A 27,941-nucleotide genomic window follows, 5' to 3' on the forward strand; every position below is an offset into this window, starting at 1 on the left:
CTGGACAATCCAAATGTGTGCATTTAGGCCTGTACCATATTGTGAAAGCTCAATAAGAAATACTTAACAACGACGAACGTGAATATTACCATATTTTACGCGAGGATATATTAAACCATCTTCTTTGTTGTTCAAAAACAAGCATGGATGCCTCAAGAAGTATTTTAACCTTTTGTGCGAAACAAGAAATAGCCTTAGACCAGAGCATTGTGTATTTACTAAATACACAATAGCCAGAATGAAAGCTAGATGTTGTATGGTAACATAGATTTAACAAGATACATTGTTACCAGACCACATCTAGCGTTGAAATTATGGCGGAACACTGATTTTGTATGGGTAAACTTTATTTTACGAAATAATTAACGAAATATTCGTTGATGTTGAGTGTTTTTTTTTCTTTTTTTTTTTTATTCAATATAATACATACAATGTATACATGTATATGATCATACAACATAGTGATTGTACAAAGCAATAAAGTGCAGACATGTTTTACAATATATATGCTAATATATATTTTTTCTAAAGAGAAAAGAAAAGAACAACAGAAGAATAGTTATGAAAAATGATGAGTTGTATAAAGTCGGAAGAAAGCATACTGGACTTTGTTTTTTTTGTATATTCACAATGATCTTATAAGATTGAAAAAAAATATACACAAATATTTTAGAAAGATAAACTAACATTAGAGTGAAATGTATATAAGTGGACAAACATTATGAGAATTTAATCCGATTCCATTTTTGTTCAAAGATTTGTAATGTGTCATTACCGAGGGCTATTTCTTTCTCAATCTGGATTTTTAGTTTAAGACTATGGACAAAACAATTAAAATTTGGTACTTGTTTTTTGTTCTTCATGTTAAGGATAAAATATTTCATCAATATAAGAATAAAATTCACAATATTATTACAGTCTATTGATTTCAATAAATAAATTCCGAAACTTACATTTAAGAAAGATAGTTTAACGTTTAGTTGCTGTTGTTCAAGAAAAGATACTAATTGATTCCAAATAGGCTGGATGTGTTTGCACTCCCAAAAAAGATGTTCTATAGTTTCGATGTTTTCACCGCAGAAGTCACACAGATTTGAGTTAGATAATTTGCATTTAAAGAGATATTTATTTGTTGCTATAATTCTATGGATGTATTTATATTGAAAATTTCTCAGTGTGCTTTCAATAGTTGCTTTATATGGCATGGTAAATATGTGTTTCCAATTAAGTTCATGTTCTCCGAAAGGACTTGCCATTTATTTTGGGTTTTGGAGTTTTCTGTAGGGTTTTTAATTTGCAGTGTGTAAAATATTTTATTCGGTTTGTTTTTTCTTCCAAGTATGTTTTCTACGAATGTTGATTGAGTACATGGTGTATTATTTGTATTGATTTCAGATTTAATATGTATGGGTATGCTTTTGATTAGTGTGTAGTACTTCAGAAAGTTATTTGAAGGTATTCCGTATATGTAGGATATATCATCAAAAGAGTAGAAATCCTTAATTCTGTAGTCATATAATTGGTCGACATATTTAATGCTTCGTTCAAACCAATCTTTATAGAAAAACGTCTTATTGTTTAAAGTTATGTCTTTATTGTTCCATAAAATAATTTTACTGCTGGTTTGGGTTTCTAGGTTATGAGTGACATCACTCCATGCTAATAGAACATCAGACAGAAATATGTTTTCGTTTGCAATTTCATGTAAGATAGTATTGCTGATGTTGCATTCAAAGAGTAAGGAGTCACCATATTATTTTAGGATTTTCTGGTAGAATAATTTCCATTTACTTGTATTGGTATTATCTAGGTATCTTTTAACCCAGCTGCATTTGATTGCATTCAAGAATGAGTCAATGTTCGTTAAGTGGATACCTCCATTTTCTACAGATTGAATTAACTGAGTTCGTTTTATTTTATCAGGCTTACCGTCCCATATGAAATTAAATATTGCTGATTTTATATCGTTAATAACATCATTTGGTGGATTTGGGAGAACTGTTAATACATAAATTAATTTAGGAAGTGCAAACGTTTTCAATACTGTGTTTTTTCCGATTAGTGTAAGTTTACGGTGATGCCATGATTTTAAGCAGTTTTTAAAATTCTGTAATTTAGGTAGTATGTTTTTAAGAACTGTATCCTTTTCATTATTTGTGAAAGTAATTCCTTACGTTGTGGCTTCATCGGATGTCCAATTAAATTTCATTTCTTTTTTATATAGGACATTACTGTGTTTTAATTTACCTACTCGTAGCACAGTACACTTACTTTTGTTTAGTTTAAGACCCGATGTCGTTCCGTAAAGGGTTAGTGACTCTATTAGGTTATGGAAAGAATCGTAATTGTCGTTTAAAAAATAAGTTGCATCGTCAGCAAATAGGGACTGTTTGATATCTTCATCAGGTTCTAGTGATATGCCTTTTATGTGTGTATTTGATTGGATGTGATGTGATAGATACTCGATGCAAATAATAAATAGCGATGATGAGAGTGGACATCCTTGTCGAACCCCTCGTTCGATGTTAAAACTGTTTGAGAAGAAGCCATTGTTAATGATTATACTGTTAATATCGGTATAGAATAGTTTGACCCATTGAATGAGACTTTCACCAAAGTTCATATTTTCTAAGCAAGAGAACATAAATGAATGATCAAGCGAATCGAATGCCTTTTCAAAGTCTGCAAAGAATATTAGACCAGGATTGTTTGAATTGTTGAAATAGTTTATGCATTCTTGGATAAGACGTACGTTTTCACCAATGTAACGTCCTTTTATGAAACCAGATTGAGATTTTGAAATGATTGATGGTAATATTTTTTTTATTCTGTTTGCTATACTTTTAGTTGCAATTTTATAATCATTGTTTAGTAAACTAATCGGGCGCCAGTTTGATAAGGATTCTAAGTTTTTTCCAGGTTTTGGAATAAGTGATATTATACCTTGTTTTTGTAGCGTAGTTAAGTTTTCGTTGTTAAATGAATAGTTAAGTGAATTAATTAGATGTGTTTTTATATCGTTCCAGAATATTTTATAAAATTCGATTGTGATGCCATCCGATCCTGGGCTTTTGTTATTTTGCATTTCTTTTAGGGCTAATCCACATTCATATTCATTAAGCAATCCGTCGCACAGTTCTTTTTCCTCTTGGTTTAAAGCGTGATGTGTATTTTTAAAAAGGGTGTTATTTTCAACATTTTTTCGTTTATAGAGGGTTTCGAAAAATAAACGTTGTTCTTCTAGTATTTGAGTTATGTGTGTTATATCTTTGCCATTGACTACTAATTTGTGTACAGTTTTTTGTTTACTTCTACGTTTTTCAATGTTTGCGAAGTATTTTGTATTTCTTTCATTGTGTTCAACATGCTGTGCACGCGCTCTTAGTATTATTCCATTGAGATGTGTATGATAGATTCCATCTAATATTTGTTTTTTTAATGTTATTTCGTTTTCAATGTCGGTGGTATCATTTGTGTTTGTTTGATGCAATTGTTTTTCAAGTGTTTCAATGGATTTGATGGTTTCAGTTTCAAGTTTGTGTGTTTCTTTTTGTTTAAATGATGTGTATCTAATTGTTGTGTTACGTATATTTCCTTTAATTACTTCCCATAAGGTGTTTGGGTTTGCATCTTTATTATTTTGAACTGTATTTAATATTTCCTGTTTTATTTGTGTTTGATATTGTATTGATGTTGAGTGTTAATGGGGCTTTAAAAGGATCTGTCTGGTTATGATGTTTACGCATTGAGTCGCAAAACACATTAACTTATCGGGATGATATAACTATTGTGGTTAGTCTACATTAGCGACACGGTAATTCACATGGACCAAAGTAGGATGCAACGAAGCACTACAACGAAACGTGCACATTATTTTTAAAAAATGTTGCCACAAGATTTATTATCGAATACCGGGTGAATACAGTTTCATGCTTTTGTACATAATTTTACGAAATTTATGATCGAATCCCGGCTGAATTAAGTTTGAAGAAATAAGTGTGCGTTTTGCAACACTGCGTTTTGCAAGATAGAATCTATATTTGAAATATGAAATGAGTAAAATAGACATAAAATAATTCTTTGGAACGAAATCACTTGCATTGAGTATCAAATTAACTGATGTTTGTATTTAAATAGCTAATATGTATTTAGTGCTCATGCCATTAGGCATTAAATATTGGGGACTTAAAATGATACATTCATTCGTTTCAAGTTACCGAAATTATAAACGTAACATCACTAAAATTATGTTTCACACTTGTGGATGACATCAACGCGACTTCTGACATTAACGCTGCCTGGTTTGAATAGAGACTGATTGATTTTCGCCAAAATATTCGTATGTAATTATATCTGTCAGTCCCACAATTTACTTTTTAAATGTAATGTTTATTTGTGTAGTTTGAAAAAAATGACAAAAATCCTATTGTGGTAATGGATTACAGAGTTATTTGCATTTTCACTAATTGACAGAGAGTTTGGTAAATGAACAGTTCGGTAAAAAGGTAAAAGAGTTGAATATGTCTGGACAAAGGGCGTGAATAACTGTAAAGTATCTAAATGCTTGTTAATATCCTTGTTTCGTTGACGTTTTTAAAAATATCAATTTACCAAAACCTCCAGATCTATTGCTCTATATTACTTTTTTAACGACCTTGTCATTTATCGAACTTACATGTAATCGTTTTATAACAGAACTTGTTTCTAAGTTGGTATTTTTCAAACTGTGTCAATTAAATGGAATCACCGGGATTTTTATTTTAAAAAGGTCATCATGTTTGGAATTACGAACACTTCGGTTCGGAATTACGAACATATGTTCGGAATTAGGAACAGTTGGATGTCCGCATGCTTTGTAAATAATTTCTTTTTGGTTGGACCATTATATAATTCTACATTGGACTAAAGTATATCCTATCCACATATCTAGTTGATTATTGTCTCCCTTTGATTGAAAGTGATCGTAATTCCGAACATCATTATAAGTGGCTTAAGTGTTCGGAAATAGGTACACCCGCTCTACACGGAATTCTTTAGTAGCCTTTATGATGAAGTTAGCAGGCATATACGCGATTGAAATCTTGAGTTTTAAGAAGAAATCCTTATACATTTATTTCATGCAAGTTTTATGGGATAAAAATACGCAATGTACTTAATTCCTCAGCTGAAAAGAGAAAGTGAAAGTTCGTTAGGGGAGGTAACTTGCTACCAAAACGAAAGTTCACTCTCGCAACACGAGAACGTTGTTTTCCAAATAGATTCATCACTCAATTTTAATGATTTTTTAACTCGTGAACTAAATCAACGGTCGGTCTTCTCGTCGGTCCCAAAATCGGGGATTCACCTGTGGAGTACTCAAGCTAAGTACAACCTATAGTACTTTCATAGACGTAGAATAGTTTCTAATATCAACATGCTGTTGTTGCTGGCTGCATGGTGACATTGAGAGCAACCCTGGTCCGCGTTAAGGATGTGGTATATGCAGCAAGCTTGTTAGGAGTCAGGATAAGGCGGTGCAATGTGACGATTGTGATCACTGGAATCACATAGCCTGTGTCAATATTGACGTTGATCACTATAAACTTTTGCAAAACTCAGATGAGAAATGGTTCTGCCCAAATTGTTTTCACCGTGCGGTATTTGCACAAAAGTCGTCACAAAGACAGATCGAGCTATTGAATGTGACTCGTGCAAGCTTTGGATACATACCTCTTGCGCAGTAGTATCGCCCGAGGAATATATGATCGTGCAAGCCACAAACTGCTCTTTGTCGTGCCCAAACTGTGACTCAGATAACATTTCATCATCTTTTTCTAGTGTATTGTCAGATTATGAAACCAGAAACCAATTTGAAGTTCTATCTGATACTTATAAAAGTATTAAAAAGCAAGTTCGTACAATAAATAGGAGTAAACTCGTTATTATGTCAATAAATATCAACAGTGTTAGGGGTAAAAAACTGGAACTTCAAACCTTCTTAGCAACGGAAAATCCGGACGTGGTCGCAATACAGGAAACCAAGTTGGATAATAGTATTAAATCAAATGAAATTATACCAGACAGTTTAGAATATGACATATATAGAAAGGACAGAAATTTAAACGGTGGTGGTACGATGTTACTCATCAAATCTAATTTACTTTCTTCTCCGTTAAACTCAGTTGAAAATGAATCAGAATCAGTATGGGCCAAATTATCTTTAAAAGGGAAAACTCACCTCTTCGGCAGTTGGTAAAGGCAGCCGGATGCCCCAGTAGATCATCTTGTCTTATTTAAAGATCAGTTATGTAAAATTAAATATTATGTGAAAGAAAATGTCACACCATGTATACATGTATTGGGTGATTTTAACTTCAGAAAAATAAACTGGCTAAATAAACTAAATAAATTTACGTCATCATGCTTATCGGACTGTGAAGGCTTATCCCTTATTGATATTCTAGACGAACATAGTGCTGAACAACTCGTAAATTTTCCCACAAGGGACGAAAACACTCTGGATTTGTTAATTACAACACTACCCGGTCAATTTGAAAATATCTACTCGCCAGACAAGTTTAGTGATCATGATGTTATCGCTGGTACGTTGAAGTGTGACATCCCGTACAAGAAACAACCAAAACGTTCTTATTTCCAATATTCAAAAGGAGATTATGATGCAATGAGAAAGGAAACTTCGGACTTTGCTAAGGACAAATATTTCAACGGTTATCAAAACTCCAGAACAGTAGAAGAAAATTGGCAATTAATCAAGAAATTCTTATTAAAATGTATAGACACTCATGTTCCAAGTAAAATATCTAAAAGTGTACAATCTCTACCTTGGATTACCCGAGAAATCAAAACATTAGTAAAACGTAGAAATAAAACTCACGCAAATTAAAAAAAAAACTGGAAATATCAGACTGAAGAATAAGTGGAAATTGTTAAGAAAACAAGTCAAAACTGAAGTTCAAGATGCTCATGACAATTATGTGAATAATTTAATTGGTGAAATTAAAAAAGACTAAGCCTTTTTGGAAATACATAAACTGTCAAAAATCCGACAAACAGGGTATACCCCCGTTAACAACAAAATGTGGCTCTACTGTAGAATCAGATTTAGATAAAGCTAAAGTTTTAAATGAACAATTCACCAGTGTCTTTACGCACACCGAATATACATCAGTTCCTTATGAAACACCGTTATATGAAAAAATGGACTTAATAAATATTACTGAAAAAGGAGTAGAACAATTGCTTCAAGGTTTAAATACAACCAAGGCCATGGGTCCTGATAGTATACATCCAAAAGTATTAAAAGAACTTGCAACTAGTATATCAAGCGTCTTAGCGCATCTCTTTCAACAATCAGTAAACATCGGTACTATTCCGGAGGATTGGAAATCAGCAAATATTTGTCCGTTATACAAGAAAGATGACAGATCAAAACCTAGTAATTATAGACCTGTGTCGTTGACTTGCATATGTTGCAAACTTCTAGAGCACATCATCTGTTCCAACTTAATGCAACATTTTGATAACAACTCTATTCTGAACAAAAATCAACATGCTTTTCGTAAAAATCACAGTTGTGAAACCCAACTTGTAACAGTCGTTAATGACTGGGCAACATCTATAGATAAATCCAAATAAGTGGACATTTTTATACTAGACTTCGAAAAAGCGTTCGACACCGTGCCTCATGAATTATTAAAAACTAAATTACACAAATATGGAGTTCCCGTAAACATTCTACAGTGGATAGACTCATTTTTAGTAAACCGTAAGCAATGCGTTGTAGTTAATGGCGCCAGATCAGAATCATCTATTGTTAAATCCGGAGTACCGCAGGGAACTGTGTTAGGCCCTATCCTATTTTTGGTGCATATTAATGCCATCTCTATGGACATAACTTCGAATATTAGACTTTTTGCCGACGATTGTGTTTTCTATAGGGAAATTAATAATTTTGAAGACTGCTTAGATCTGCAATCGGACATTAATAAACTTGGTAATTGGGCCACTTCTTGGGGCATGAGATTCCAACCCAGTAAATGCAACATGATGACTCTTTCACGTAAAAAGAGGAAAATAAATTTTGACTACACATTAAAAAATACTCGTCTAGAATTCTTATCTTGTATTAAATATCTCGGATTGAATATCACATGTGATCTGAATTGGAGCAAACATATCAATGAAGTCTGCAACAAATCGTACAGAACGTTAGGTCTTCTCAAGAAATTTATCCATGTGTCCTCAAGACGTAAAACTTCAGGCATACAAAGGACTAATCCGCCCATTGTTAGAATATGCCAGCGCGGCCTGGGATCCGCATCAAATTTATTTACATGAAAAACTTGAAAGCGTACAAAAGCGTTCAGCTAGATTCATCACTTCTAATTATCGGGACTATGAACCAGGATCCATGACTAAAATTTTAAAAGAATTAGAACTACAACCTTTGAAAGAAAGAAGAAAACAAAATAGACTAATATTACTATGCAAAGGACTTAATTCACGTGCAAATTTACCATTGGATCAACTACATCGACCTATTCGTTTCACCAAAAACATGCATAATGAACATTTTAACAGAATTTCGACAAGGACAAACGTACTGAAGTTCAGTTTCATCCCAAACACAATATGTGACTGGAACTCTATTTCTCCGGACTTGATTCGCAAATATCAAACAGCTACAAATGATCCTGTTTCTGTGTTTATAAACCAAATTAGAGAGGGGCTCGAAAACTTAGTATGTTTCACAGCTACTTGACGCACGCGCGGTGAGTAAACGTTTTTCAATGTTTTACCATAACACATCAAGATCAAGATCAAAGAGAAACTCGAGAACGTTGTTTTCCAAATAGATTCATCACTCAAAGAGAAACTGCTCAAAAGTAGTGCGGTGTTACTCCGCCCACAAAGGGAAATAACGTAATTTCTTATATGAACTCAATATCCTACGCAGTGGTCTCCCTTATTCTAGAAGGGTGATAAATCGTTTTAAATATTTCGTGCGTCGCCGCGACTGTCGCGCAAAATAATGGGCGTCGCCGCGACTGTCGCCAAATATATCGCGTATCGCTTCGTGTATCTAGCGCGCCCTTGATGAAAGAAGGCGACATTATAAATGGCACTATCCGGATTCCGTTCCATATACAATGTACATGTGCTGTTTGTGCTCCGAAGTGCATTATTTAACTCCTTTAGTTTAGTTTAAACCTATTTATTTTAGATCGATTGCAATCGAAAGCCTAAGGCTTATATAAATGCTATCGAGTCCGTTTCCTGGGCCTAGCACCAGTACTTGGTGTCTGTCATTTAGACGCCCCAAACTTCGCAAGACAACGTTGCACATCTAAGAAGAATTTGTACACACATGAAGTTCTTGTCATGCAATTCCAAATAGATATTGCAAATACCATTCTATCGTAAAATACAAGGTCAAATAGATATCGCACAAGCGCTGTTAATGTTAAGAAATGCATTCTATCACCCTTAATTCACACGTCTAAGAAATAGCCCACACTCACTGGCCATGTATTAAAAATAGAAATTGCAAAACATTACGCGCTATCGAAAAAACAACTCCAAATAGATATAGCACATACTATGTTAAAGGGGCTTTTCACAGATTTTGGCGTGTATTAAAGTTTGTCATTCAATGCTTAATATTGATGCATTTAAACATTGGACCTAAAAATCTCCAATTTACCAAAACGTGAAAAGGCCCTTTTAAACATTCATACCATACTGTTGTTGTTAATAATGTTTTAATGCATATTCCATTATGAGTGTAAGTTTAATGTTCTGTAGTGTATCTTTGCACACATTCACACGCCTTACACTTGACAAAGGATCATACCCGCCCGGGGAAAGACAACGTTGCACATCTTAGTACAATTTATACACATATATTGCCAAAACATAATTGTCAATTACTTCCAAATAGATATCGCACAATCCGTGGTAAAGGCTTATATATCTCTTCCATACACCTCAAACTTGGCTAGACAGCGTTGCACAATTTAGAAAAATTTATATACATATTAAGCCCGTTTACGTCGTTGTCATGTTATTCAAAATAGATATTGCATATTGCGTACTATAGCAAAATACAAAATATATAGATCGATATTGCATATGTGCTATTTATGCTGGTTGTTATTGAAAAAGGAAATATTTAATTCAATCACTCGCCAAATGTATGCGTGTATACGCTGGCCATGTAATTCCAATTCGATTTTGCACATTCCGTGCTGTTGAAAATTATTACTCCAAATAGATAAAAAGCGTGCGTTGTTTTTGCTCCGTGGTGTGTTGTATGAGCTTTAAAGCGGGTATATACGATTTTTATATGTGCTGAATTGTAAAATATTGATACAAATATGTTATAATAACACACAATATGCAAGAAAAATGAAACATTTAAGGCGAATTATATAAAATACAGCAAATACAAATTAGCGCCCCGAGCCGATTGTGACGAAGATAATTCGTAATTATTTTCCTACAATAACCGATGCATTCGTCTTTTTAGTAAGTGTTCATGTGTCGTATGAATCGATATCGCTGCAGGAATTTCAAATGAACCGTTAAACTAAATTTAGATTCACATCGTACATGCATGATATACATGCTGGTGAATTCGGCTGTACAGCCTTTTTCGATTTCAGAATTAAATATCTGGCTTATTTAGCATTTTTCGACACATGTTCTTCTTAACTTTTATTTTAGTTTATATTGCAATATATGTATAATAAGTTTTTTACACATTTTATATTAATCAATAAATATTTGACAAGATCGTATATACCCGCTTTAACACGCCTTTAACTTTACAATGGTAAATAATCGCTGAGAGAAAGTCATCGTTGCACATCTAAGCAAAATGTGTACACATAAAGTCTTTAAAACCCTGGTCATGTAGTTCCAACTAGATATTGCACATTGCGCGCTATCGAAAAATATAACACCAAAAAGATGTCGCACATATTCTGTTAATGTCCCGTAGTGTATTGTTGCACTCATTCACATGCCTCATACTTGACAATGGATTGAACCCGCTTGGGGACAGACAACGTTTCGCGTTTGAGTATAATATATACACATGTTTTGCCAGATACCCTCGTCAAAGATAGTGCACGATTCATGGTTTCGGCACATATATATCCAAATAGACATGACGCATGTATTGTTTCTGCTCTGAAGTGCATTGTATAGCTCCTTCACACACTTTTAACTTAGCAAAGTTTGATTCTCGCTCAAAGAAAGACAACGTTGCATATCTCAGTAGAATTTATTCACATATATATAGCCCGGCCATACATCTTTGTCATCTAATTCAAAAAAGATATAGCACATTCTGTACCATCGAAAAAAATCAAGTCCAAACAGATATAGCACATGTGATGTTTATGATCAGAAAGGAAATATTTTACATAATAACACGCCAAATATGTCCTATACACCCTGGTCATGAAATTCCCACTAGATTTTGCACATACCGTGCTATCGAAAAATATAACTCCAAATAGATAATACACGTGCGTTGTTTTTGCTCCGAGGTGTGTTGTATGTGTTATTAACCCGCCTTTAACTTTACAATGGTAAATAATCGCTATGTGAAAGACATCATTGCACATCTAAGCAAAATGTTACACATATAGTCTTTACACCCTGGTCATGTAATTCCAATTAGATATTGCACATTGCGCGCTATCGAAAAATATAACACCAAAAAGATGTCGCACATACATGTATTCTGTTAATGTCCCTTAGTGTATTGTTGCACTCATTCACATGCTTCATACTTGACAATGGATTGTACCTGCTCGTGGACAGACAACGTTGCGCGCTTGAGTATAATTTATACACATATTGCCAGAAACCCTCGTCAATTATTTCCAAAAAGATAGTGCACGATTCATGGTTTCGGCACATATATCTCCAAATAGACATGGCGCATATATTGTTTCTGCTCGGAAGTGCATTGTATAGCTCCTTCACACACCTTAAACTTGGCAAATGTTGATTCTCACTCAAAGACAGACAACCTTGCATATCTAAGTAGAATTCATTCACATAATGATAGTCCATACATCATTGTCATGTAATTCAAAATAGATATAGCACATTCTGTACCATCGAAAAAAATCAAGTCAAAGCAAATAGAGCCCATGTGATGTTAATGATCAGAAAGGAAATTATTTTATTAAATCACACGCCAATTATATGTCCTATACACACTGGTCAGGAAATTCCCATTAGATTTTGCACATTCTGTGCTATTGAAAAATATAACTCCGAATAGATAATTCACGTGCGCTGTTTTTTGCTCCGTGGTGTGTTGTATGAGTTATTAATACGCCTTTAACTTTAAAATGGTAAATACTCGCAGAGAGGAAGACATCGTTGCACATCGAAGCAAAATGTGTACATATATATTGTCTTTACACCATGGTCATGTAATTCCAACTAGATATTGCACAATTGCGCGCTATCGCAAAATATAGCATCAAAAAGATGTTGCACATATTCTGTTAATGTCCCGTAGTGTATTGTTGCACTCATTCACATGCCTCAGAATGCACGATGGTTTATACCCGCTCGTGGTCAGACAACGTTGCACGTTTGAGGATAAATATAACTCAAAATAGATATAGCACTTTCTTTATTATGGAAAAAATCAAGTCCAACATGATAGAGCACAAGTGATGTTAATGATCAGAAATGAAATATTTTACTGAATCACATGCCTAATATATGTCCGATACACCCTGGTCAGGAAATCCCAACTAGATTATGCACATTCTGTGATATTCACCCGTTCTATTGAAAAATATTACTCCAAATAGATATTACACGTGCGTTGGTTTTTGCGCCGAGGTGTGTTGTATGAGTTCTTAACACGCCTTTAACTTTACAATGGTAAATAATCGCAGAGAGGAAGACATCGGCAAAAACACAATGTTCAATGCATTCGAGGTAATATTTAATTTGCAATGTCAATTTCGTTTGTAATGAGATTAATTTACAATTTGCATTAAACAAATTACTGTTACTACGTGTATATTGTTGGAAAATTTTGTATTTATATTCCGACTACTTTCGTCCCTAAAAATGTTCGTACCCGTGTTTTCAATGATCACAATGATTTGTGAAACTTCATTAACGTTGATATCGTAGAAAGCATCAAATGTATGTCCCTTCCCATTGGGGAGACATATCGTTTTTTGCCGTCTGTCTGTCTGTCAGTTTTTTAAACAACTTATACATTTTGGCATTTGCCATAACTTTTGAGTTTTGTCTAGACTTGAGCTTTGTTGAGCCATTGGATATAGCAACTTTATGTTTGGCTTGGGACAACCTTGTATGGGTTCATTGGTCTCTGTTTGCAGAGCACCTTATTCTGTCAAACAAAACAGGTACGTTATTGCATAGTCAAATCTATCTCATCAAGCACTTTTGGATTTAGGTGTTCACGTCATTTTCATTTTTTTTTATCTTATATCAGTGATAAGTACACCTATTCTTGCTCCTGATTTTTCCCATGTAAACACAATTATTACGAGTTGAGAAAGGAATTAGTCTTATCGATCATAGACTTCTTTAAACTTCGTAAAGAATATTGGAAAAGCTGGGGTTCAAATGCACGACCCCTGTATTCCTGGATGAATGTTTGTCAAGTGCTACCCTCATATTTATCAATTAGATTGTAAAGTAAGAGTAATGCTAAGTACTGTTAAATTTTAAAGTACTGGGCTAAATATGGCTGTTAAATTTAAATGTACTCGGTTACATGTATCAGTTACTCATCCTTATTGTTCAATCAGTTAACCCTTAACCGTAAGCCCATAAACATACTACACATTTTGGTCTTCCTTAATTGAAAGAGGTTGTAGACCATAATTGAAATTATACTGAAATATGAAACAAAGTCTTTGGAAGGGTAGACATCATTGTGAGATAAGAAGAAATTGTTTATCTTGAGCCATTTCTCTTTTTCTCACAATGCTTTTAGGACTGTTTGAAAACAACTATTTAAGAGATATCTTGGACCAAACAATTTCACTATCACTTTTCCTACGTATACTCACATGCGTGTATTTCCTTTTAGGAGGTGGACCAAAGCCTGCACAACTATCAGTTTTGACTGAAGCAGTAGTTGATGTTGTGGGGAGAAAATCCCAAACATTATCAGGAATTGCTCTGTCTGAAGACATGGATTCATCCAGGCTCTTGATAAAACAACAAAGGTAATTATTCATTAAACATATTTATGCTCAAAGGGTTAGAATACAAATACAACAAGACTATTGCCAAGCAGTAAAAGTCCCCTACCGGCTCCACCATTGTCAGAAATTTCACCATTGTCAGAATATTTTTATTATTTGTTTCCATAGCAACCACAATTTTTGACGTAGGAACAAAATGAAATGACGTGCATAATGTCTATATTGCCATCTATCCATGTTCCAAGTTTCATGAACAAATATTTAGAACTTTTAAAGTTATCACAGGATCCAGAAAAAACACACCATTTTGAGCACTATTCTTAGTCTATTTGTTGCCATAGCAATAAATAATGACAAAATTGTATGATTTTATTGCAGATAACTATATAAATTATTGTGGGGATGAGAAATTACACAAAGTGAGCCATTTCTCCTTATCCAAAAAAATGTCTACCCTACCAAAATACTTTCTATATATTGTTATACAATTTAAACTATCATCGGTCACACTGTTCATTTCGGAACAGTTAAAAATGTGTTGTTTGGTAAAAAATTAATTAATTACTACTGAAAATGAGGGTATACTTTTCTCATAATGATAGCAATAGAGATCTACATTAGATGCAAATTAAAAGGAAACAGACCACAGATGGTAACTTTAGAACAAAACAAGTATTACTCAAATGAACAATAATTTTTTTTTCCCATAACAATAAAAAACACCTCATTTCCCAACAAAGTATAAATAAAGGCAGAAAAGGAGAACAATGCCTTGACATAAGTGACATAGGTGATTAATAATCATTAGAGATAAAAGTTTCTAAATGAAGCTTTGATCAAATAATAATGATGTAATTTTCTTTCCTTCCATACAGTGTGTGCAGTCCTCAGCAACCGGGAAAAGAGTGCAGTCCTCAGCAACCGGGAAAAGAGAGTCTGGGAGATTCACCAGGAGGGAGTGAAAGGTATTGTCATCCTTAAATGATGGAAACATGTGTAAATTCAATTTATTTTCTAGAATTATGCCTTAAACCATTACCTAACAATATCAAGATTTTAAAAGTTCTTGCAAAACTCTAGACATAATTGCTGAAAAAGAAGATTGTTGAAAAAATGAGCAATTTCTCCTTATCTAACGATGATTTCTACCTTAACAAATCAAATAAATTGTAACTGTTGTCTAAATTCTCAATCAATTTGGGACAGTTCATAATTTGTTGCTGGGTAATGAGTTTAAATACACATGAATCATAAAATTTATTTTATACATGTCATACATGTGAACACAATAAAAACAACATTTAATGCAATATTTAGTTTAAACACATGTTCACTTATTTTCCCTTTATATAACTTAGAATCTAAAAAATGAACTTTCTTCAAAACCACTCTTTTTATGTCATCATTATTTGGTATAATTATTATTTTGATTTACTTTGATGAGATTTCTTGTTTTTTAACCTTTCCCTGTATAATGAGGTTTGCAGCAGATCCCTTTGGAAGCATTGAGACAAAAGAAACAAACTCTTTGTGATTACTTGTAATGATATTAAATCAAAGTTGAAAACTTAGTGACAAAAAGATAATTTGCTCATGATGAGCAAATTCTACTATTTTCCCATGGGCTGCAAAATTGTTAGACAGCATTTATACATGTAATAGAGAAAGGGTTAACTCATTTTCTTTCAGTGGAAATCATTACTCTTTTCTTTTTTTCAGCACAATAGATGTCATATGCTGTGCATGCAAATGTCACAGGAAACTTGAAGCATTGAAGGAAGAAAAACTAAAACTTCAAATAAAATACTACGAAAGGAAGCTTGTTGAAAAGTAAATGGAAGATATTTGTTGGATTCGGTGGAGTATCGATTTTATTTCACGAGTTATCATATAAAATGATCTTTTCACGAGTGGCACAGCCACAAGTGAAAATATGTATTTTTTTATGATCACAAGTGAAATAAAATCAATATTTCATCCAATCCAACACATTTTCTTTTTATTTTATGCTTTTTTAAATATCTGTTGGTTTTTTTTACATTGCAAGAGTTTAACTGGATAATTTCGCTGGATTTACACCGTAATTTGGTAAAAAAAATAACGCAAATTCACAGTACAACAGTGAAAAATATCGTTATTTTTCACTTTATTTTTCACTGTTTAAAACAATGAAATATCAGTTTTATTTCACTAATATATTTCTCTATAAACAACTGGAAAGCATAAAATAAATAGAGAATATGTGTTTGTTTGCCATGAGATTTATAGAGAATATTATGCTACTGACTTGTGATAGCTACTGACTTGTCATATGAATGTTATCTGTTATTAAAATATGCTTTCAGCTCGCAAGAAGCATACAGACAATCTTGTATTAAACGACCATCTTCAAGACCTCCAAAAGGTGTTCTATAAGACAGATGGTAGCTTAATACAGGATGCTAGTCATGTAGTAAGCTCCGATAGGAGCTTACCACATGTTTAGCATCCTGTGTTAAGATGTCACCTAGTTTTACAGGCATTCCTGCCATGGTTTAGAGAGGTTGTTTAAAGTTTAAAACAATATTGACTGTATTTTGCTGAAGGTGTGCTTTTGTGATACTGAAGTTGCCATAGTATGTCAGTCTACAAGTCCTGGTGTTTATCTGTCTGTCAAGTTTTGTTTACTCTAGTTGACACATTTTTGCTTATATCACAATAAGGCCAGTACCAAAATGAGAATTATGACTTTTGCAAACTACTCTAAAAATCATTGTAGAATAAAGAAAAGTTGTTCAAAATGAGCAATTTATCTTTATCCTCCAGTAAGTTTTGTAAGTTGTTATATAGTTCCATGATGTTCTGAATTTTGAAATTAATTTTCAAAGGGATATGGGAAATTTAATGCAATGTACCTTTTTTTCAAAAATAAGTATTAACAAAGAAGTCCCTGTATCTTAGTCCCATTTGTGGGCCATTTTCCATGGGGTCTGGCTGGTTGGGTTCAGGCTGGTTATCATCATTTTCCTCCATTTCAACATCTGGTAGAGGAATATTTTGCCTTTTGCAAATATTGTGCAATACAGAACACACTGTTATAACCCTGATCATGAAATATTGGAATATGTTAACCTGTTACCAAACAAAACAAAATTTAGACAAATCTCATTATTAGCCTAATTATTAGTAATCGATAAGGGTAAAAGTTTTTGGTTTCAATCGAAAAAATGCAGCCTTATAAGCTGACACTTTTTATCTACATCAATGATATGATGTATGGTTATAATTACATATTGTGAATTTCATAGGGCCTGATTGTAGTTTTATTATTAGTCAATATGTCAGAAAGTTGCATTGTACAAGGAGTTATTTAAATGTTCAAAGATTTTGTTCACAAAAATAATTGTTTTTTATAAAGGTACAAATAAGTTATAGGTGAATTATAAGGAAACTACCTGCAAGCCTTTTCTGGTTTCATACGGATTTCTCCATGCAAAATACCAAATCTCCTTTTCAGTTGCCCTATACCCTTTTCTTCTTTTGCTCTTGTAATTTTGTGTGCTCTAAAATAAAGAGTTCTGTATTTTGAAGTTGAACATTAAGCATTTTCACTGTATTTGAATGTACTTTCTTTAAGCAAGTTATTCTTTTGCTACAATGTGACGAATTTGTTAGAGATGCAATGACTGAGCTTGACATTCTTCCTTGTAACACAATTAATTGGTTTGTTATTGAACAGAGTAACTTAATTATTATACGCCCGTTTTTCAAAACGGGACGTATTATAAAATCACCCTTTGCGGCGGCGTCCAAAGCAGTATCCGCTCTCTTCACCGAACTTGGTCAGAAGTTTCACTAGACAATATCTAGGTCAAGTTGGAATATGGGTCACGCTGGGTCAAAAACTAGGTCACATGGTCAGATAGTTCATTTCAAGGATTTAGCATGGTGTCTGCTCTCTAATTGAAGTAGTTTTAATCTGATCTCCACCAGATTTGGTCAGAGGTTGTGTCTATATGATATCTAGGTCAAGTTCCAATATGGTTCATGCCGGGTCAAAAACTAGGTCACGAGGTCACTTAGTGCATTTCAAGCATGTAGCATGGTGTCCACTATCTAATTGAAGTAGTATAAATCCCATCTCCAACAAATTTGGTCAGAAGTTGTATCTATATGATATCTAGGTCAAGTTCCAATATGGTTCATGCCGGGTCCAAAACTAGATCACGAGGTCACTTACGATCACTTACGAGGTCACTTAGTGCATTTCAAGCATGTAGCATGGTGTCCACTATCTAATTGAAGTAGTTTTCATCCGGTCTTCACCAAATTTTGTCAGAAGTGGTGTCTAGATGATATGAAGGTCAAATTTAAATATGGGTCATGGTAAAGTTATCCAGTTGTCCAAAACCGTTTAATGGGCGTATCTTGTGACAGTTTGGCACTCTTGTTATTTACTGTTATGAAATTTCAGAGTTATAGGCTTAAGATTTATTTTCATTATGTTATTAAAAGTTTTACACTTAAAATGTGTGTGTCATTCTCTTTATGGGCAACATAAATGTGATATCCTATACATGGCAATATAAATATATAATTACTTGTTGTACCGGGTTTGTTGTCCTGCTTGAGGGTTTGCGTATGGGGTAAGCAGCCATCTTCGAGAGGAATAACCACTATCTCCAAGTAGGTGACACCCGACGGGGATGATTCCCTCCTCAAACAGCTGTCTAACCCCACTATTTTGTAAAATCCGGCTATCATGTGAGGATCCTTGCCACCTCGGAACAACATCTATGATTGTGTCAAAAGCATCAAATACAAGCTGGGCATTTATACTGTGAAAACCTTTTCTATTCACATAAATTTCCTCTTCCAAAGAGGGAGCCAGGATTTTCACATGAATGCAGTCAATCACACCCATAACTTTTGGGAAATTTGCAACACCAGCAAATTGAGCCACTTGTGCATCCAGGTCATGCACAGATGTCGGGAAACGTATATGCTCCCGGACCATGTCTGATGATGTTAGTTATTGAAGAACCTCACTTATTACTTTTGAAACCGTTGACTGACTGACCTGATAAAGGTCTCCATCATTTATTTGGAATTCTCCAGAGGCAAGATAACGTAACATTATCAAAAAAATTTCAAGAGCAGACAAGCTTTTATGTCTGGCCGTACGGGGACTTAAAGTTGCCCCAATCAACCCCTCTAGATAATTTATGCCTGCTTTATTCAGTCTGTATCTTTTTATAATTTCGTGGTCTGTTAATTCAGTTAGCATGTCCAGGCGTGGCGGATGTAATGGCATTCCTGTATTTGAAATAAATAATGAAACTAGTAACGATTTCAAAAGCTATCACCATTTGGTGTATGCATAACAAAAACTAGTTAACCCTTTCAATGTTTTAGGAAGTTTGCAGCAGAGTAAGCTTTAGTTGCATCTTTATTGTTAAACACAAAGCATATTAGATCGATTTCTAAATAGCTGTTAAATTTAATGAAAACCTTGAGATGTAAAAAGTTAACTTATTCATCATGAGTAAATTCTCATTTTAACTCAACGTTTTCAAATATCGTCTGCTTAAGAGGTGTTGGGAGGTGTTAGTAATGGGAACATGGTAAGAGTTGTTAAGATTTAACATTATCTGTTCATTTTGAATATTGGTAAATTTAAACATACTTGATTTGAATACTTACATTCTTTGACTTAGTTCGAAATTTTGTTTTTAAAACAACAACATTTTAACTGCTTTATGACCTTAGTTTAATTACCATGAGAGACGCCTTAACATAGAAAACATTTACGTATCTTTCTTCCTTTGATGTCAAACCACACAGGGAAGTAGATAGCTAAAGAAACTTCAGCGTACAGTTTATATAGTATTGACATACCTGAACGCTGAAGCTAATCCCATATCGAAAGTCAACCAGGGCCCCGTTTCATCAACGATCGCATCGCAACTTTAATGCCAAAATATCGCACATTTCTTTTGCATCGCAGTAGCCAGTCGTTACTCCACATGGATGTCACTCCCCAGGAACATGCAGTTTGATTTGATTACAAGGTATGATCACACATTTCCATTGGCACATACACTTTGATGTTAAAACAATTAATAACTTTTCATTCATAAACACTTCATAAATAGATGAATTCTAATTTTCAGGGTAATTATAGATCAACTATACTTAGGAGGAGAAGTGACCAAGTAGGAAACTGTAGGATTAGTTTGCATATACCCTTTACCAAGGGGAATTAGTGTGCATATACCCTATCAAAATGTCAAGGAATATCAATGCTGAAAACTAAACAATTTCAAATCATTTCTTTCTCAATTTCTGTGCAGTGCACTCAGGCTGCATTTGAACTTAATGATTTTAAATTGATAAGATGATCATAACACAAAACCTGTGTAACGTTAATGTGTCCATACCAATTTAACTATGTTTTAAGATGGTAAACATAACAAGACAATTATGGCCATGTCAATGTAAATTTAAATTTTAACTCACGTTTGAACAGTTTCTGACCATGTCCGGTCTTTGTCCTTCTTAGATAACGTGGCAGAAAATTCCCCCCCCCAACAACACTTCATAATTTTGCTGAACTCCCTCTAGCAGCTCTTCCAATTCTCGAGGCTGCCAAGCGGCACTTCGATTTTCTACAAGGGCTGCCATTGTTGTTGTTTGATCGTCTGTCAAATATGACAGGTTGCGCGAGATTCAGCAGGTGCCCGTTTTGACGTCATTTTGATAATAGACTGTGAGCGATTATCGCTCATAGCACTAAACTACCGGCAAACTACCGGCAAGAATCTGCGATATGTTTGATGAAACGCTTTAAAAAAAATATCGCAATCGCAGGTAAACTATCAGCAATCGGCGATGATATCGCATCGCAAATTTTGATGAAACGGGGCCCAGGGAGCCGTAACATATTTATGTCACGCTATAAATCAAAGAAAGCTAATTTTCTTGGATACATTTCTACGTATATTAGTGAATGAATATAAAATACTGCATCGGGGAATATTTTAAGGTTCAAATGTTTCAAATGCATCTTACAATAGATGAAAATAACTCTCATCGATCTGAAATTCACAATTTTGACGCCATTGTCGCTTTGTCACGTGACGGGTTTTCATTTGGATACTTTCGATTCGACCTTGACATTTTATGCTGAAATTGTAAACATTACTTTCGTTTTATGAAATCTATTATTTGTGATTAACAACTTACGTCTGGTGGATTATAAGACTGATTTCAGTGTGAATCAGGTAGTTTTAATTAATATTTACTTTGAGTTTTTATTTACACTACAATTTGTTTACAAAACAAACCAGAATAATCTGAAATACCGGTAAATGTCATTCTGAATTTGAAAACACTTGAGCACATGGTATGTTGCTAAAAATAGAAATAACGTCATATGACCGTGAAATCTCGGGAGACTCGCATTTCAAGAAAGTCTGTCACATCGCTGTTTTTCTCGATATGTAAGAGCAGAATATATATATTTTTAATGTTTAAGATACTATTTTGTGAAAGAATATATCAGTTAAATGTGAAAAAATGTCAATCTTTCCGATCAAGTTGTTAATTTGGGCCAATAACTTCATTTAAAAGCTGTTCTGGACCGGTCTTTGTTAACTGTCAACTTTTCGGGAATTTCTGGTTGACTTTCCTAATGGAGTTGGTCCATAACTATAAAGTCGCGCCTGTCAAAAATCATAAAAAGCGACATTTAAAGTTATGGTTGCCAGAACTAGGAAGAAGACAGTGCCATCGTAAGTTCACAGTTTTGACAGGACGATCAAAACGATGAAAACAAGTTTAAATAGCAAAGTATACATTTAACCCCTGCTGTCAACAAATCTGTCGTCTGTCTCATATATTTCAATATAAATTAAAGTGTGGAAATACTCGGTGTGATCCGTAGTGTCCGAACTTAGATCCTGTCCGATATTGCTGCATTGAAGATCCAAATTAATTTCTCTAATTTAAGTCCACAAAGCGTAAATGGAATATTCATACAGACATCATATTTTGTTATGCATTATCAGCATAAACCATTTAGACATTCGCGCAGTTTTAGACACAAGAAAAAGAAATTAAAATCCACAGCGTTCGATGACGCTCATTAAAGAGTTGTCTTATCTTTCAGTCATGAAGTTTATTATGCGGATAGAGTTATGTAGTAAAAAGATCGCCTTGATACAATAAAGATAAACTCGCCTGACAGATAGTTGGAAAATTGTTTCTTCTTTAAAATCACGAAAAATTAGATGATTTTCACAGAGGAATTATTGTTTTTCGTTTAAGCTTAAGCGTTTCAAGAAGGCTGCTAAAAAAACTTTAAAAAATTCTTTAAGTTAAGGGACATAAAATAAATCTTAAAGATATGATAAAAATATATCGATTGAAGAAATTTCTAAGATTAAGATGCTACTGGAATACGACTTAAGTTAAATTTTATTTTTAAGAAAAAAAATAGTGGAGATAAGTAAAAAATACCCCAACTTAAGTTATTTTTAACTTAAGAAGCTACTGGAATACGGCCCATTATAGTTAATATTTATTTTCCTTATTTTGACATTTTTTCACTTGAAAACTTTTTCTAAGATTTTCTTCAACAATTTTTCTAAGACCATTTTTAGTGGAAATACGTTCTTAAAAAAAATGTTGAATACTTTATTATGAAGAGTACAAAAGGGACATAAATTTGTATAGAGACTATATAGACTGGCTACCAGTCACATTTCAATATAACATTTATCTATCAACATCCCTCTTTCTTTAAAAACAATATTCTTAAGATCCCTTAACAATATCAATTCAAATGATCAAGACAATGGTTTTAACCCTAAGAATAGTCTTAACTTATAAAACTAAAATCACTTAACAATAGTTATCACTCTTAGAACAGTCTTAACATATAAACTTGTACTAACTTGACTAGAATTTTTTCAGTTCTGCTCTCATACCCGGCCAGAATTTCGTTCCGCGGGCTCTTCTGTCCATACTATCATAACCTAGATGTGCTTTGTGCAGTATTTGCAGCATTTTTTTCCCCAGGCTTTTTGGAATAACTATTGCTTCACCTTTGAAGATCTCTCCATCTTGTACACTGAGAGTATCTCTGAGAGGTTGATATTGTCCGAGTTCAACACTAATGTCACTTTTCCCCGGCCATACAGTGATTATCAAGTTCTGAAGCTCTTGCATTGACGAATCTTTTTTCTGTTGCACGTCTGATTTCCAGAATTCTTGCATCTGGAAACTGGTCGAATGCACTATTTTTGACATTTCGAATGTCCAACCAATCTGCAGTTTCATTTTCCTTTGATTCTGCGTATGCACGACTCAGAGCGTCCGCGATCACGAGATCTGACCCCTTCACAAACTGGAACTCGATGTCATACTTCAAGAGTTTCATTATTACATCTTGAAGTCGTTTTGGCGTTTGGCCCAAAGGCTTTTTCAAAATAGTCTCTAATTTATGATCGTTCTGCACTACTACTTTGATCCCAAAGGTGTATTGGTCAAATCGCGTCAGTCCATATGGACGCTAGCGATTCGTTTTCGATCTGCGCCCATTTTCGCTCAGCGGGAGTTAGAGCACGCGAGGCGAATTCCACAGGATGTCCACCCTGCAGAATACATTCACACAGTCCGTGTTGCGATGAGACCATTTGCAGCACGAATACTTTTTCAGGATCAAAGTACACCAAAACTGGGGCGCTCGTGATTTGCGCTATCACTTTTTCTAAGCTTTCGTCACACTCATTTGTCCATTTCCACTTGGCATCTTTACGCGTTAGTTGACGAATCGGTTCCGTGGTCGATGCAAGATCAGGTTGAAATTTGCTCATGTATTGCACTAGTCCGCAGAGTTGTCGAACCTCTGTGACATTTTTCGGCTGCAGCATGTTTTTGATGGCTTTCACTTTCATTGTTCTCATCGGGCTAAACACCTTTGTCTGTTATTCTGTGTCCATGAAAGTTCACGTCTTTTCCGACCTCTGTCTTTTCTTCATTCAGAATAATGTTCTGTTCTGAGCATCGTTTTGCAAGTGATTTCAGTATATGGTCATTGTCCGATTTGCTGATTGTTCTTTTTCACCGCAGCCAACGACGATGATATCATCTGCGATCACAAAAAATGCCTTCATGACCGTTCAAAGCTTCGTTTAGCTTTCTCGCAAAGATCGCACTTGATACACATAGCCCAAATGGTAATCTTAACCATCGGAATCGTCCAAAAGGGGTTATTATCGTTGTGAGCTTGCTCAACTCTTCGTCTAATCGCACATGCCAGAATGCTTCTTTGACATCCATTTTGGTGAACAACTTTGCCTGGTTGAGATTTGGCAAGACATCATCAAATTTGGTAAGTCTGTACCGCTCTCTTTTAAACACTTTGTTTAGAGGTTGGGGGTCTAAGCAGATACGCAGCTTGTCAAGTTCTTGTTTCACTTGGCCTTGGATGGCGATTGGTATCTTACGTGCTTTTGTGCTGGCAAACCAACTGGTTGGGAAACTTCTTCTACGTAGAGCTTAGCTTCAATTAAATCACCAAGATCTTTCTCAACTTTCAGCACAAAGGCATCAGTGTTAATGTTTATCAGGTTCATTTCTTTCACAGTTTTCAACCCTAACTGGTTCTGGAAGTAGTTCAGGACAACCCAATCAATTTTTGGATTTTTTTTACAGGAAGTGTCACATCACTTAGTGGTTTCATCGTCGCTCTGTTCCACATTCTTAGTGAATACTCGTTATCTTTGACCTGTGATTTTCTCACAAATTTCAGGTTAATTTTGTTGATCTCAGCACCTGTTTCGACTAGAAATTTCACATTACAGTCATTTACTAACATTGTAACTATTACTAGTACTTGGGTTCTCAAGTCAAATTAGGCTAACCAGAATTCATTATTTTCAAGTTCGGCATTTTAATTTTGGACCATGTTAACATTAGTTCTGCATTTTGCTTGGAAATGATTCATGTGTCCGCATTTGGAACATTTCTTGCCCCATGCAGGGCATTCTTTCTTTTTCGGCGCATGGAGTTTACCGCAATAATCACACGGCTGTGATTGCGGCTTTGGTTGGTAGCTTGTTTTGTTTCGCACATTGTTATTTTTTGGTCTGGCTGTACTTTGCTGTACTTTGGTTACATCTTTGTCTCTTATTTCCTGGACATGTTTCAATGGTTGTTCATATGCTCGACACAATTTTACCGCTTTGTTTAAATCAAGCTCGTTTTCTCTTAATAATAGTTATGGTAATTTACCCAATGTGGTAAATACTTTCTTATCACGGATCATTCTGTCTGTGTCCTTGAAGTTACAGGTTGAGGCTCGTTTTCTTAACTCTGTTAAGAAATTGTCAAACGGCTCTTGGACAGGCGTTGACCAGAATCTGTGCGATTCAAGAACTTCATTTTTGCGGGGGTTACAATAGATTTCTATCATTTGTGGAACCTTGACGGGGTCGTCTTTGTGACTCGGGACTTCCCACGTTGCCTGATCATATATTTCAAGGATATTTGGTCCTGCACAGTGCAGAAGTATTGCGACACGCACCTTAGAGTCCTTTTTGTTAGACCCGGTTTCCGTCATGTAGACTTCGTATTCCCGCTTCCACTTCTTGAAGTTCTCCGTCACATTGCCGTCGGTGAAGTTCAGCGAACTAGGCAGTGTGAATGACGATTCTGCCATCTTTCTTCTCGCGTTGATCAATCTTCGATCGGAGGTCGGAAACAGTGTCTATTTTTCTGTTTTCTGGCGAGAAAATTCCCACTAGGCGGCTACCATGTTGATTACTTTATATATTACGAAGAGTACAAAAGGGACATAAATCTTGTATAACTATATAGACTGGCTACCAGTCACATTTCGATATAACATCTATCTATCAACAGAAAATAAAACGAATTTCGATCGTGAAACAATTCTGTAATTGGCAAAAGCGAGGGTCTCACTGAAACGCATACGAAAAAAAACGCAGCCAATTATATAAGCCGAATGAGGCTGAAAAAAAAAACAGGGGCCGAAAAAGTTAGGTGCCGAAAGAGCCGACAACCGTCTAAGACAGGTCTATAGGTTTCTAACTTTTTTTATTCAAATCCGGCAAATCATAGAAAATTCTAAGAAACTTTCACGTTTTGTAAGACAAAAACTGAGAAAATATCATAGATATAGTAAAAACAATATACATAAAATATAAATTCTTAGTAAACATTTTGTCTAAGAAAATTTCACCGACCAAGGTTGTCTAAAGGTGTTATGTTTACTTTCTGCTTCAATGCAAATCAAGCGATCGCAACAGTATAATGAGAAGTTACAAACAAAACAAGAAAAAAAAAGATATAAATTTGGCCTTAGCCTCCGAATATATAAAGTCGTTCAGTCTCGTTAATAATTATTATGTAATGATGGCGTTAATTACCGCCCAGTGCAAATATATTTAAGGAGCATATAATAGTTATGAGAAATATTTACTTCATCTTTTCAATAAACAAACAACGGACAGTTCTGTGGGGAACTATTTTTCTCCAAATTAAAAGAGCATAAATACATGTCCAGCAAATCAGAAATAACATTTAAATCCGGGCATGTACTTGCTCGCAAAATACCAAGCTCCCTTGATACGTGTTTCTGATTTTACGATTGATATAGGGTGTTCTGCAATATTTCATAACTTATTGTTTCATTTATTTGTACTTATTCTTAAAAAGCTACTTTTTGATAGCCTTTTTGATTTTCATTTAGTCAACTGTTCCCTAAACATTTACTTCAGAAGAAACTTCCCTGTAGCCTAGTGATACCGCGTATCGGTGTATTGATCCTTTGTCTTCAAATAGATTTTTTTTATCGTAATAAATCAAAGAAAAAAACATCGGTTCGTTGTTATTTTATCCTTTGTGTGAATAAATTAAGTTCCATTATTATATGATGGAACATTTTCATTATGATATGATTGAACATTTTATCTCGATATCGGCATGGTTCTGCTTACGGTCGGACGCACTTTTGTTTGTTATGAAGAGAACTGCGTATCGGTGTATTAATGTTTAGCCGCTTTGTAGATTACTAGCATAAAGTTCGGACCTGTCATTGGTGTACCAGATAAGAGAAATTGTTAGTTAAACAAAGTGCATTCAATTTTGTACCTTTTATTTCATTAGTTTGCATATTGTATGTCTGATATATAAGATATATGTGCATTTTATAAAAAACAACAACTAAATAATATAATATAAAAATTAATACAGTTTTCAACGACAACAACTTAGCAATAACTTTGACCTTCTAGTCCTCTTATATCAGTATAGTTTTAACAAATTATACATCGACTTCTCTTCAGCTAGAATTGGGTGATGGCGGGAAATTGGAAATAAAAACATATTAATTGGAACACGCACGAAAAATATTCGAGAAAAAAAACAACATTCTATTTCAATTGACTGCTAGATCTATGCAATTTGAGCGAGTAATCGTAATCGTAGTAGCCCATATATGTAAAAATTCAACACCGTCTAACACGCGCATCACCATGTGACGTCATTTTACAATGGCATGTTTCTATTCGGTAAAATTGCAATCGAAAATCGTGAATTACTTTCTCAATCCTTAACAAAACTCATGCAACTGTGCACGATTTTGTAAATGACATCGTATTGCGTTATAAAAGAGAACTTACTTACCCGTAGATAGACCATTTACCGGAT

At 34.4% G+C, this 27,941-nt stretch overlaps 1 protein-coding gene and 1 long non-coding RNA gene across 6 annotated transcripts in view; both read left to right on the forward strand.

Annotated features, from left to right (window-relative positions):
- Positions 1-27,941, forward strand: part of LOC127871333 (uncharacterized) — a 69,223-nt gene that overhangs the window by 32,562 nt on the left and 8,720 nt on the right. The gene's annotated exons all lie outside the window — the stretch shown is intronic.
- Positions 14,096-18,809, forward strand: LOC127871338 (uncharacterized). The gene is made up of 3 exons (XR_008045290.1): positions 14,096-14,246; positions 15,101-15,190; positions 15,945-18,809. It is a non-coding gene; the product is annotated as an uncharacterized LOC127871338 (long non-coding RNA).

The sequence above is a fragment of the Dreissena polymorpha genome, chromosome 3, assembly GCF_020536995.1.
Source record: "Dreissena polymorpha isolate Duluth1 chromosome 3, UMN_Dpol_1.0, whole genome shotgun sequence".
Lineage (NCBI taxonomy): Eukaryota > Metazoa > Mollusca > Bivalvia > Myida > Dreissenidae > Dreissena > Dreissena polymorpha.